At 41.9% G+C, this 14,504-nt stretch overlaps 1 protein-coding gene across 4 annotated transcripts in view; it reads right to left on the minus strand.

The window, feature by feature from the left end:
* Positions 1 to 14,504, minus strand: part of MTHFS (methenyltetrahydrofolate synthetase) — a 296,448-nt gene that overhangs the window by 31,556 nt on the left and 250,388 nt on the right. The window lies entirely within an intron of this gene.

Genomic DNA, 14,504 nt, shown 5'->3' on the forward strand with positions numbered 1-14,504 from the left:
GCACCACAAGCCGTGCATCTAAGAGAACAAACTTAACAAATGTTGTGTGTGTTCTGACAGCTCCACCAATGACCTGTTTGTTCTCTGTCTCTTTCCCCTTCCTGGGACCTCACCATTCTCTGAGACATGACAATATTGGAATCAGTCCACTTAATAACCCTACAGTGGCCTCTAAGTGTTCAAGTAAAAAGGAAGAGTTTCACATCTCCCACACTAAATCAAAAGCTAGAAATGATTAAGCTTAGTGAGGAAGGCATGTCAAAAGCCAAGATAGGCCATAAACTAGACCTCTTATGTATAACAATCAAATTGTAAATGCAGAGGAAAAGGTTTTAAAGGAAATTAAAAGTGCTACTCCAGTGAATACACACATAATAAGAAAGTGAAATAGCCTTATAGCTGCTATGGAGAAACTGCTAATAGTTTAGGTAGATAAAACTAACCACAATATTCCCTCAAGTCAAAGACTAATCCAGAGTAAAGCACTAACTCTCTTCAATTCTGCAGAGGCTGAGATAGGTAAGGAAGCTGCAGAAGAAAAGTTGGAAGCTACCAGAGGTTAGCCCACAAGCTTTAAGGAAAGAAGCTGCCTTCATAAAAGGACGTGGTGAGGCAGCAAGTGCTGATGTAGAAGCTACAGAAAGTTATCCAGAAAATCTAGCCAATATCGTTGATGAGGTGGCTACTCTAAACAGCAGATTTTCAATGTAGACGAAATAGCCTTGTATTGGAAGAAGAGGCCATTGAGGATGACTTTCATAGCTAGGAAGGAGAACTCAATGCCTAGTTTTAAAGCTGCAAAGGACAGGCTGCCTTTCTTGTTAGGGGCATGCAGCTGGTGACTTTGAGGCCAATATGCATTTATCATCATGAAAATCCCAGGGCCCTTTAGAGTCAGGCTAATGCCTGTGGTCTATAAATGGAAGAATAAAGCCTGCCTGACAGCACAGCCATTTACAGCATGGTTGATTGAATATTTTAAGCCCACTGTTGAGACCTACTGCTGAACAAAAAAGATTTCTTTCAAAATATTACTGCTCATTGACAACACACCTGGTTACCCAGAGAGGAATGTTGTTTTCAGGCCTGCTAACATGATACCCATTCTACAATCCACGGGTCAAGAAATTTCTACTTTCATGTCTTATTTAAAAAAATATTTTGTAAGGCTATATAGCTGCCACAGATAGTGATTTGTCTCATGGATCTGGGAATAATAAATTGAAAATCTTTTGGAAATAATTCTTCATTCTAGATGCCATTAAGAACATTTGTAATTCCAGGGAGGAGACCCAAATATGAACATTAACAGGAGTTTGGAAAAAGTTGATTCAGGTCCTCACTCTGAAGTGTTTAAGACTTCATGGAGGTAATAACTGCACATATGGTAGAAAAAGCAAGAAAAACAGAATTAAAAGTGGAGCCCAAAGATGTGACTAAATTGCTACAATCTCATGATACAACTGAAATGAATGAGGAGTTGCTTCTTAGGAATGAGCAAAGAAAGTGGTTTCTTGAGATGAAACCTATTCCTGGTGAAGATGCTGTGAACATTACTGAAATGACAGCAAAAGATGTAGTTGATAAAGCCGCAGCAGGGGTTGAGAGAAATGACTAATTTTGAAAGTTCTACTTTGGGGAAAATGTTGTCAAACAGCATTGCATGCTACAGAGAACTCTTTGATAAAAGAAGAGCCCATTGATGTAGCAAACATCAATGTTACCTTACTTTTAGAAATTGCCACAGACACCCCAAACTTCAGCAATCACCAACCTGATCAGTCAGTAGCCATTAACGCCCAGGCAAAACCCTCTGTCGGCAAAAGAGATCATGACTTGCCAAAGGCTCAGGTGATCATTAGCCTATTTTAGTAATAAATTATTTCTTAATTAAGGTATGTACATGTTTTAGACATGTTATTGCACACTTGATAGACTACAGTATAGTGTAAACATAACTTTTATATGCACTAGGAAACTACAAAACTCATGGGACTTGCTTTATTATCACATTCACTTTATTGCGGTGTTGGGAAGCAAATCTGTAATATCTCCGAGGTGTGTCTGTAGCAGCCTCTGGAGACGGACAATGGGTGGTGGACCCAGGGGATGGAGAGAGCCTTCTGTTTCATCATGAAGCCTTTTGAATGTTTTGCATTTTGTACATGTGTGCATTGCCCCTTTAAAGGCAAACAGAGAAAATGTTTGAAAAGTATGTCAGAAAATATTCTTACTAAAACAACTCAAAAACGATTACCAAGAAAAAACTAACATCCTAAATAGCAACTAAATTGAGCAAAAGATAAGACCAAAGAATTCACCAAAGACGCATGGTCAGCCAGTCATCAATTGCTCAGTCTCAAAAAGAAACAGAAAAAAAATATATACAGTGTTTATTTATTTATTTATTTATTTATTTATTTATTTTTGAGATGGAGTTTCGCTCTTGTTACCCAGGCTGCAGTGCAATGGCACGATCTCGGCTCACCGCAACCTCCGCCTCCTGGTTTCAGGCAATTCTCCTTCCTCAGCCTCCTGAGTAGCTAGGATTACGGGCACGTGCCACCATGCCCAGCTAATTTTTTTGTATTTTTAGTAGAGACGGGGTTTCACCATGTTGACCAGGATGGTCTCGACCTCTTGACCTCGTGATCCACCCACGTCGGCCTCCCAAAGTGCTGGGATTACAGGCGTGAGCCACCGCGGTGTTTCTTAACTGAACATGCATGATGAGCCAGTGATTTGCCTAAATTCTCTATAACAGCTACCTAAAAGGGACAGAGTATAGGAGGAAGGGAAGAGAGAAAGGAGGGAAGGAAGGAGGGAGAGGAAGAAGGAGAGAGGAAGGGAGGATGCTTAATGTCTAGGTCTCTGGGTGCAGCCAACAAGAGACTGTGAGACTTTTCCTTCCTGAGCAGGAAACAGGAGCCCAGGCTACATGTTCAGTTTAAAAACCTGTCCAGGGCTTATTATCCCTTATAGTATTTATCATCACAGCCCCACGCAAGTGTATGTGGGTTTGCTTCCCTCCTCCCTGTTGCAAAGTAAAAGCCTTAATAAGTCACAGAAGAGGGCGCCTCAGGAAGATACTGGGAATGAGATCAACTGCCTCCTTCAAAAGTTAACCATTTCTAGAACAGTAATAATGACAATCCCAACAACTGCAAGCTGTTGTCGCCCTACTTTTAATATCTCACCTCCTTTAATCCTCCCAACAGCCCTGTGATTTAGGATTTATCTCCACTTCATAGATGAAGACATGGTGGTTTAGAGCATTTACGTAACTTGCCAAACATCCCATGTGTCAAAGGTGGGATGGCAAGAATTTAAAACTAAACTGCACTGCCCTCTTAGATGATGTCTAGATAGAGGTTGTTTTCTCCCCACGCTGCAAAACCATACACAGTACAGAAGAGACGGCCACTTCACAGTCAGAGATGGCCAGGTGCCCCCATACCCCTATCCTAATCCATGTGGATCAGGACCAGAGTAAGGAGACAGCGTTAGAACTAGTCACTTGCTGACGTTAGCACGAAGAAAAATGATTACCAAATCAAAGAGATTAGTTTCCATGGAAACCATCCACCTAAAGTGACACCGGTGTGTTCCTGGACGGATGGAGGAGCTTCTGAAATCTTAATAACAGGCCTGAAGGAAGATAAGCTGTCAGGCTGGAAATGGTAAGATCTCATTGTTCAATCTTGGTTGAAACACCTATTGGGCCCAGCAAAGGAGCTATACTGTGGTCAAGAAAACTTCTGCTGCCTAATAAGGAATTTTAGAAAAGTCAAGTTGGATGAGTCGCTAGTATTTGTTTGTATCTATCCAGGAACAGGGCTTGTCTGAAATGCAGCACCCCAGACACCAAATGTCCCCTCTTTTTAGTCCTCATTCCACTTGCCTCTTCGTGCTCCTAGGCACAGGTGGTCACACCTGTCCTCGGCTCCCTTCCCCCTGCTGCCACATCACTCCTTCCTTAGACTCCTAGTTGGGGTTCTCTTCTTCCCGACAACCCAATTGTTTGCCTGCCTTCCACCTTGTCTGTACATTTCCTTAAGTGACCAGTACTTCCGGTAGCGCCTACTCACAAGCCCCCAAGCGGCATCTCCAATCCCCAGCCCATCTCCACCTGGATGTCCCACAAGCACTCTTGTCCAAACTGAAACCACCTCCTCCTCCTCCTCTTCTTCCTCCTCTCTCACTGGCTAGCTTGGGCTGGTGAGACCATCATGCATCCAAATACCCTAAGAATACACTCAGCCATTCCTTTTTCCTTTCCCTCCAAATTCAATCAGTAATCACTTTCCTACAATTCTACCTTAGTGTATCACCAATCCAGTCTCTCTTTTCCATCGTCTTGGGGTTTTTTTGTTTTGGTTTTTTTTTGGTTTTTTTGAGACGGAGTTTCACTCTTGTTACCCAGGCTGGAGTGCAATGGCGCGATCTCGGCTCACTGCAACCTCCGCCTCCTGGGTTCAGGCAATTCTCCTGCCTCAGCCTCCTGAGTAGCTGGGATTACAGGCACGAACCACCATGCCCAGCTAATTTTTTGTATTTTTAGTAGAGACGGGGTTTCACCATGTTGACCAGGATGGTCTCGATCTCTTGACCTCGTGATCCACCCGCCTCGGTCTCCCAAAGTGCTGGGATTACAGGTGTGAGCCACCGCGCCTGGCCTCTTTTCCATCTTCTTAATGAAACCTCAGAGCAGGTCCTCCTCCTCTCACACCTTGCCCTATCAAAAGGGCCCTTTTTACAATTGATCTAATCCCTGCTCTGTGCTATTGTCACTGCCAGATTTCCAAAACTCTGGTCATGTTTTCACAGTTTAAAAGCCTCCATTTTTCCTTCAGCACCCAGGCTATCTGACCCTATATTATCTTATTCCTGTCCTGTGCCCCTTTCCCTCCTCTACCTCAAGGTCCCTTGTCATTCACTGAACACAGTGTCAAGCGTCTGGCCTCCTGGCTGGGACCCTCACACCCCTTCTCCATCCAGAGGGGGTCCAGTCATCCTCCCATGCTCCTGGGCAGGAAGCCTGCCCTGACTTCCCAGAGAATTCACCTCTCCTCTGCTGTGTGTTCACCGGCACTAAGGCGACGAGGAATAAAAGAACAGTAGCTAACATGTATTGAGTGCTGTGAGCCACGCACTGTGCTATCACTATCATGATGGACACTGCCTCAGTGAGCCCTCACTGAGACACATGCTTTGTGAGTGAGCATCTGAGCCCACATGCTTTACAAGTGACGACACAACAGCTGACATCTGCACTCTATATTCTCTGTTGACTCATCTGACTCTCCGTGAGGTTGTATGTGAGCTTCCGGGGATAGAAACGGTTATCTGTATATTCCTAGAGCCTGGCAAGGACCAGGCTCATGATAAAAAGGCTCACTAAGCTCTGAACGGAGAGGAGGGAAGGAAGAAAGAAAGGAAGAAGAGATGGACGGATGGAACAAGGAAGGACAAACAGTTCCACAAGAAGATCCTGCTCTCTTTGCTCTAACTTTGTGCTGAGCATCCCTCTGATGTGTCATTTGCCTTCTGAACAGGCCCCCATTACTGGTCCTAGACCTCCAATAACAAATCAGTAAAGCATAGTTGGTCTATACTTAGCCTTCCATGGGCTAACATGACTTGTTTTCTCAGGATCTGACTCCTCTGGGTGATCAAACAAAGGCAAAGTTGAGAGAATCCAAGCTGACTTCAGTCCACACCTGTGCAGCCCCCAGGAAGGTATGAATCTAAGTTGCCGACACTCCAGCATCGCCTAAGCTACTTCTAAACACTTCCTCTGCCTCTCAAGCCACCTTCACCACTGCAGGAGAGTAATGCACCAAGATTTGACTTCTCCATTGTTTCCGTCAATAGACAGCTCTTGGGGCCCAAAGTCGATCTCCTGCCGGGATCTGTATGTGCCATGTTTTCAGCTGCATGCAAGGCTGGCTGGCCAACCAAAGCTTAGACTTCCTCGAATCAAAGCGAAAAAGAAGCTGGCTTCTGATGATCAAACACACGACTGTTTGGAAAGAATTTCCCGGACTCCCATCCAACAATATGTGCTCAGGAGAGAGTCCTGTTTAGATGGCAATACCCATGGTACTGACTTTCTGAGATAAAATCTCGGAGTGAGATAAAGGGCTCAAGGAAATCAATCTGGGCTGCACAGAACAGGTTTTCGTAGCGTGACGTGGCCGAGAAAGCTCAGTTACTTCCTAATGCATGTGAGTCTGCGCCTCATTTTTCATTAAAGCCGCCTCTTGACAAACGCAGGCTTCACCACTGCCAGGCCTGGGGGCAGCTGGCCGGGAGGAAGCCTGTCGGAAAACAGCCATTTTGGAATCCAAGGAAAATCAAAGGACTCTAAGGCTCCAGAAGATGCCTGGGCATTATGCGGCTGTGGGTAAGGTCCGGGGTCAGGCCCAGCTGTTGACCTCTGTCAGGGGAGCCTAAAATCTGGGGCCCACGCGAGACCAAGAACATAGGGTGTAAGCTCCGTCCCAGTCCTGCCTTTAGCTGATGGGGTTGTTTTTCTCCAACTAAGTGAAGGGCACAAAAAGTGAATCAGCACTTATTAAGCACCTACTGTGTGCCAGCCACGGGACTGCATATTCTATATACATCATGTCATTTGATCCTCACCTCAGCACTGTGATCAGGACATCCCCACTTTATGGATGAGGAAACTGAGGCTCAGAAAAGGTAAAAGCTTTATCCAAAGCCACACAGCTAGGAAAAGGTGTTGCTGGGATTTTAAGTCAGGTTCCTTTGGCTCCAAAGCCTGTTTGCTGTGCTCCTGGGTAACTTTGGCCAGAAGAATGACAGCCTTAGAAGAAGGTGTCTCTGATCTCTAGATTCTTCAGGCCCAGAGCAGACCCCGTCAGACAGAGAAACTCTTCAGTGAAAGGTGATTCTGGAGATATCCTTTATTCCAGTTTGGTTAAAAGGAAACGCCTCTCCAGACACCTGTTACTCTTTATGCCACAGAACTGTCCTTCATGCAGACCTGGGCCAACCAGCCTGTGGAGACAGGAGGAAAGAGCAGAAGCATGCAGACTCCACGGCAGCCTTCAGCTTAACCCGAGGACCACAGCCCCCTCTGAAGACCCCCTGCTCCAGTGTGTTTGTGGGCCCCTGGCAGGGCAGGGTCGGGGAGCAACCTTGTGTTCGAGATCAGCCTCTTTCTGCTCAATGTCCCCATCTCCTCCTCCCAGTTTTCTGCCCTAGTTACCATCTTTACTCTTCCAGAAAAACGTTGTGCCACCTGGAACACAAAACCTCCAGAACATTTCTGGGGACAATGCCTCCCACAGTCACCATGAGGAGCCTCCATCCCAACGTGGCCAGATGGGAAGCCAAGCTTTAGCCCTCCTTCTCCCATGTTTATCTGTTGAAACTCCAAGCCTTACTTATGGCCTGCTCCCCTTCTTCAAAGAAAAATGCCTTATAAAGAAATTCACCAGGGTAAACCACTTTTAGGCTCCAAACCTTGGCAGACACAGGCAGGAATCCCAAGGAACCAACCTGCAAGGCTGCCTCACGCCCTCTTCCCCACCCTCAGTCACTATTTATAGTCATACTAGGTTTCCACCCTCACCCAAGAGTGTGCTTTCTTGCAGGATAGACACATGACACATCAGAGAATTATTTTCCTGCTTTCTCTCTCAACTGGTAATAGTTTGTAACTTCTTGAGACTCAGCTAGAGCCATCCTATCACAGAATCTTAGAACCAGGAGGGGCTGAGCTGGCTAGCTAGATTGGCAGCTCCACTAAATAGTGAGATTTTTGCCTCAGAGGATCCAATGTTGCTCACATATGAGCATGGGGCCCGCAGCTGGCAGGTGCTATATAATGTTGACGTCACCTTGAAAGTCATCTGTCCAACAGCCTCCCCACTATGGAATATTTTTCCATGGACATTTCCTCATTAAATTTTACAAAATGACAGTGAACACTGTGGCTGCCACCATGGCACTGTCTAAAAAGTGGCCAAGAGGCTGCTGCACCCAGTTCTCTTCCCTTTCTTCTGTTAGACCTTTGCCTCCACCTGAAACCTCTCCAGCATCAGACACTGTCTATTAGGTGAAAATAGTGTGGCCAATTCTCTATAACCAACAGGCTTAAGGCCCTTAGCATATCAAGCATAGCTGTGTGTAAGGCATCATCTGCTCCTCTCTTCAGGCCTGCATCCTTCCCCAACCTTCCCGCCTCCTAAGAACTGGGAAACGTAGAGAATCATCACAAAAGTACACATAGTCAAGGCTCGGTAAATAGTTACCAAGTGAACTGTCAGGTCTTCATCCGCAGGCCTTGACGGGGCAGAAGTCCTCTATTCAGACCTCAGTCTCACTGCTAGGGGCAATCTCTGACCCTTAGCACACATCACCACCTCACAGACTCCCCTGACCTTACATACAAGCAGGACGTCCCACTTTATCAGCTGGAGCTGCAAAATCAGGTCACTTAAGAAAAAAGAGAGATTTCAAGGCCTCGGCTCAGCAAATGTGAAAATGTCCTTCTCGCTTCACTGGGGTCCCTTCTTAAGCCTTAAACCCTATGGACTCAGCCTAAAGGCCATCCATGCAGACAGAGACCCAGAGAATGCAGCCTGGTCACCAGCGAGCCTTCCCAGCTGCTGCCCTGGCCTCACAGTGCCCCTGCTGAAAACGGCAGTGTCCGTGGGTATGAGGGGTGGTGGAGAACTACCGTGCCTGGGCCCGGAAGCAGTTCCTCCAAGGATACTGGGAGAAGGAAGAAAGGACCTTTCTCTCCAATGTGATGGCCACAGCTATGGCCATGAAAATGGGCCTCTGGTATCTTTCTTGATATGTACACCGAGTTTGGGGCATTGGTTCTAACTCTTCTGTCCTATTCTTGCCCATTTCTGATATATTCTCCAGGAAAGAGGTTAGAGATGTCAAAAGAAGGGTCTTAGTGTCCTTCAAGCTGTCCTTCATTATGAACACCCACGATCCACCTGAGAAATCATTCATTTATAAGGAGAAAGGAGTTAGGTCTGCTGTTCTGTTTCCCACAGGAGTCTTCTGTGGCCAAGATACACAATTTCACATCTCCTCTATAAAGATTTTTTAAATTAAGAAATTTCAATATAAAATAATTTAAATGTAATAAGAAGAATAGAAAATCAAGTTATACTTAAGAATTCACCACCCAGATTTAACCAATATTAATCCATTGTCGTATTTGCTCTGATTTTGTTTCTGAAAGGAATATAAATTACAACTACTTTTATCCCCAGCCTGCCCTCACCCTATGTCCAGAAGTTATCCCCCTAATTTAATCCTAAAGTGGGTATGTAGCATTCTAATACATGAGTTTAATAGAGTTTGATGGCAGGACTCTGGGGCCAAAAATAAATGTTTGAATCCCAGCTCCTCTACTTACCAGCCCGGTGCCTCAGTTTCAGCATCCGTAAGATAAGGTTGGGAGGATTAAATGACATAATGCATTTAAGTCCCTTAAATAACACTTGGCACATAGAGACTCTATCTTAGTTCATTTTCTGTTGCTTATAAAATAACATACAAAACTAGATGATAATTTATAAGAAACAAAATTTATTTCTTGCAGTCTGGAAGCTGCGAAATCCAAGTTTGAGGAGTTAGATCTGGTGAGGACCTTCCTGCTGATGGAGACTCTCTGCCCAGTCCCAAGGTATTACAGTGCATCAAATGGTGAGGGCGCTGGGCCTGCGAGCTCGGGTTACTCTCCCCCTTCTTATAAAGCTACCAGTCCTACTCCCATGATAATCCATCATTACATTAGCCCATGAACACGTGGTGATCCACTCATAGGGCAGAACTCTCATGACCTAATTGTCTCTTAAATGCCCCTCTGTCAACAACACCATGTTTCAAATTAACTTTCAACAGGCACTGATACATTTTAACTATTATTAGTAATGCATATGTTTATGTATTTTCTAACATATGTGTTTATCCATAAACAATTTATATGATTGTTTTAAAGTATTTTACAAATATACATACATAGTATCATCTGCACATATCCTTTTTAAAAAAAAAAACTCAACAGTGTGTTCTGAGATTTGAGTATGTTGACTTATGTAGATTCAGTTCATTGTTAATGGGGTGTAGTATCTCATTGTATGAATATACTTCAATTTAATTATGCATCCCTCTGTTGATAGACCCTTGAGTTCCTTCTGATTTTTCACAATTACTGCAATACATCAGTGCACAGTTCCACGTACACATGCGAGAATTAGATGCCTGCCAGTGGAACTGCTGGCTGTTCACAACTGTGATTTCAGTACATATTTTTATGTCCTATAAATATCCTTGAGCTCTGTCCTGGGATGCAATTAAGGTACTCGGAAACATTTTATCCTTTTGAGACTCACTTTTAAGCTTTATTAGAGGAAACCAGACAGTCTTTAGTCCATGGCTAACTTTTTTCCCATTATTGATTACTTCTGATCACTCTCCCTGATACCCTGTGAATTATGAGATTTTACCACTCTGGCTGGTGACACAAACCATTCTCAGTCTTGTGTGAATTCCAGAGATTGCACCCACTAATTACTTCCATTGTTTTCTCCAATGGAAATACTTGAGTAGTTTCCTTAAGTAAATGCACTGAGCAGCCTTCAGCTAAGACTCAAGAGGAACCCTTGCCGGGTCAGTCAAGCTCTCTTGCTCTGGGCAGCTTTCCCCTCCTATGCTATTTCCTGTCAACTGTAGCCTTCTTGCTGTCGGTAGACTCCCAACTCCGTCTCTTTGACACAACTTGGGAGGGCACTGGGCTGTGCCTGAGTGGCATCTGTCAGTTCTCGAGGTAGCAAGCTGGAATGATGGCAGGACTGACTTGCTTGTTGTCTGTCTCTCAGAGGCCATGGTCTTGGTCTTGTGCTGCCTAATGTCTGTGTGCCTTACGGTTTCCTTTATTTTGTTTCTTGTTTCTAGTCATTTCCGGCCAGAGGTAAATCCAGTCCCTGTGACTTCATCCAGGTCAGAATGATACTGTTAATTTGTTCTCTGAAGCGATCAAAACATTTTACAGTCAAAGCAATGGTATGGAAAAGTTCTAGATTCTACACCACTTTCCCCATCATCGGTCTTCTAAAATGTTAAACAGTCTAACGGCTAAAAACGGTACAGATGGGTATCTCACAGTTTAATTTTGCACTTCCCTGATTACTAGCAGGATTGTGCATCTTTTCATGTATTGGCCATTTGGGTATCTTCTATCAATTTCCTGTCTACTGCTTTGCTCATTTCTACACTGGCTTGTTTATCTTTTTTTTTTTTTTTTTTTTTTTTTTTGAGACAGAGTTTCGCTCTTGTTACCCAGGCTGGAGTGCAATGATGCGATCTTGGCTCACTGCAACCTCCGCCTCCTGGGTTCAGGCAATTCTCCCGCCTCAGCCTCCTGAGTAGCTGGGATTACAGGCACGTGCCACCATGCCCAGCTAATGTTTTCTATTTTTAGTAGAGACGGGGTTTCACCATGTTGACCAGGATGGTCTCGATCTCTTGACCTCGTGATCCTCCTGCCTTGGCCTCCCAAAGTGCTGGGATTACAGGCGTGAGCCACTGCGCCTGGCCCTTATCTTCTTATATATTGATTTGTATAGGTTCATTCCTTACATATTCCGGATATTGATCTTTTATTAGGTAAATGCATTGTAAATATTTTCCCAGTCTATGATTTGTGACTTCACCTTGTTTATAGTTTCTTTTATCATATAAAACTTTCTATTTTTAATATATTCAAATTCATCAGTCTTTTCCTTTATGGTTTGTGCTTTTGTGTATTATTTAAGAAATCTTTCTCTACCCTGACACAATAAAGATGTCTCTTATATTTTCTTGTAAAACTTTTAAAATTCACCCCTTCTTAGTCCATCTGGAGTTTATAGCATGAGTTAGGAACTGCTTTTCCCTATGGGGATGACCAATTATTTGAGCACTATTAATTAAATAAACCTGTTCCTTCCCTTCAGATTTGAATGACAATTCTATCATATACCAAGTGGGGTCTTTATTTTGTGCATTCCTGGAAACAATATCAAATTGTTTTGTTATGTCTTTAGAACAGGTTTGATACCTGGTAGGAGAAAATACTCCTCCTATATCTCTACAAAATTTTCCTAGCTATTCTTGACCTCTAAATCTACTTTTTGAACCAGCTTCTGAACTTCAGTAAAAAAGCCCATAAGAATTTCATTGAAACTTCAATCCATTTATAAGTTAGTTGAAGGACAATTTAAAATATTGAGCCTTCTCATTTATCTATTTGAGTTTTCCTTGACATTCTTTAATAAAACTTTATAATTTCCTTCATTAATCTCTTGCAAATATTTTATATTTATTCCTAAGAATAAATTATAACTACATAAGTCTTATAGTTATTCAGCATGAATTTTTAGATTATGTTTTAATAGATTATTTAATATTATCAGGTTTTCTGGATCCCCTGAAACTTCTGAATAGCCTTCTGCTATCTGGAGAAATTGTCAACCTTCTGATCTCTTTCTAAACAAGTACCATCCTGGGGCCTCCCAAGTAGCACCTTTTACTAAGTAGCATCCTGGTTTCTTCCCACCACTCCTGCCCAGCCTCCTTTAAGGCCCATGCTCTGATAATTAAATGTGCCCACTAGACTTCACTTAGAAAGTGAGGGATATAAACCAATAGTGGAGCTAGATATCCATTTTTCTACAAAGTATGCAGTAGAACAGTGGAAGACTTATCTATCTGGTCCAGAATTTCAATTGCTGGAACTGTACAGGGTTGTCATGGCTTCCTGATATAATTGATTGCTGTTCCTGACTGCTTAGTGTAAAAGCTTAACTCTCCAGCCTCCTGTAGATTCCATGAGCTGCTAATATCCTCTAATGAATATGCTTTTGCCTAAATAACTAGAAAGCCTTCTATGGCTCACAGTCAAGAACCCTAATATAGGGATATTGCTATACTGGCTTCTGTTTGACTAATATTTGTCTAGAAATTTATATTGATATCCTTACACTTTATAGGTGTGTCTCTTGTAAACAGCGCATGGCTGCATTTTAAAATGTATTTTTTGTATAGTCTGAGAATTTGTATCTTCTAACAGATAAATGTAACTGTTCTATATTTAATAATTAATGATATATTTGGAATTACTTATGCTTTCCTATTTTGTATTTTCTGTCAGGTTTTTCCTTAGTTTTTTTATATTTTTCTTTTCTCTCTTCCATTAGGCTGTTTGAGCTTTTTTTTTTTCTTTTTTATCTCAAATTGAGCTTATGCTACATATAACACTTTTTATGGAGTCTGCTTCAGGAAAACAAGCACAAATATTTGCAATATCATACATTATAATGAAGCAGTACAGAAAGTGTGGTCTCATTTTGAAATTTCAATAAATTTTGATTTTATTTTATGTAGCTAGAGCAATTTATGTCTATGTAAAATTCTTTGACAAATTAAAATACTCAAATATATCTATGCCACAAGTTTGATATTTTAGGCCATGTATTGACCTTTCTTTATAAATTTGGAAGTTGAGATCAAACTCACACCAAGTATTAGTTGAATAATATCTCATATTGCACAATATACCTAAAGCTAAAAAAAAATTACTTGCAATATTTCAACCTTTGATTCAATCAGTCTTTACTATTATTATAAAAGTCTTATGTCCTATAGAAGATTGTTCGGTGGCTTAATTGAAGATCTCTCACTTTTTGTAAAAAAACATAATTTTCACTTTTTTCATAATATTCTACCAAAATTGTCATAACGAAAATAAGCAATAATTTATTTCATCATCTCTCCATCTAAAAGTGGCTTTAGTTTTTGTACAAGAATCCAAGCCATCTTATAGGTGGCCAAAGTTATCAACTCAAACGCTATAACTCATGTGATTTGCACAATACAATCAAGCATGTTACAAGATTGTATCCATGCAGAGAAAAAGGCTAATTCAAAAGGAATCAGTTCATTGATACTGACTAGATAAATGATGCGCTTAAGTGATTGATACTGACTAGGTCAATTTGTGTGTTTTGAGTTTCTATTGGAAACAAGGCATGTACCCGATATGCCCGCTATCATAAAAAATAATGTCTTATATAATACAATTGTCTTATATAATACAATTAATATGAAATGTAGCCGAATTAAAACAATGAAATTTTGTTTAATAAAAAATATTTTATACTGGTTTAAAATTAAGTTTAAATTCATCAAAATTAAACAAAATACAAAATGTGGTTTCTCAGATGTACTAGTCATGTTTCAAGTGCTCAGTAATCACATGGAGCTAGTGGGTACCACACTATATACCACAATTTTATATTATTTTAGCTCCAGCTTGTTTTTGGCCTTCCAAAAATTTGTCTTTATTGTTGTGATTGTTTTGACAATAAATGCTTATTTATATTTACTAATGTATAGACCCACTTATTCGCTCACTATTGCTTCCTGTATCCTAAATATTCTTTTCCATCCAGTGTGTTTCTTATTGAATT

Source organism: Saimiri boliviensis, chromosome 5, assembly GCF_048565385.1.
Source record: "Saimiri boliviensis isolate mSaiBol1 chromosome 5, mSaiBol1.pri, whole genome shotgun sequence".
Lineage (NCBI taxonomy): Eukaryota > Metazoa > Chordata > Mammalia > Primates > Cebidae > Saimiri > Saimiri boliviensis.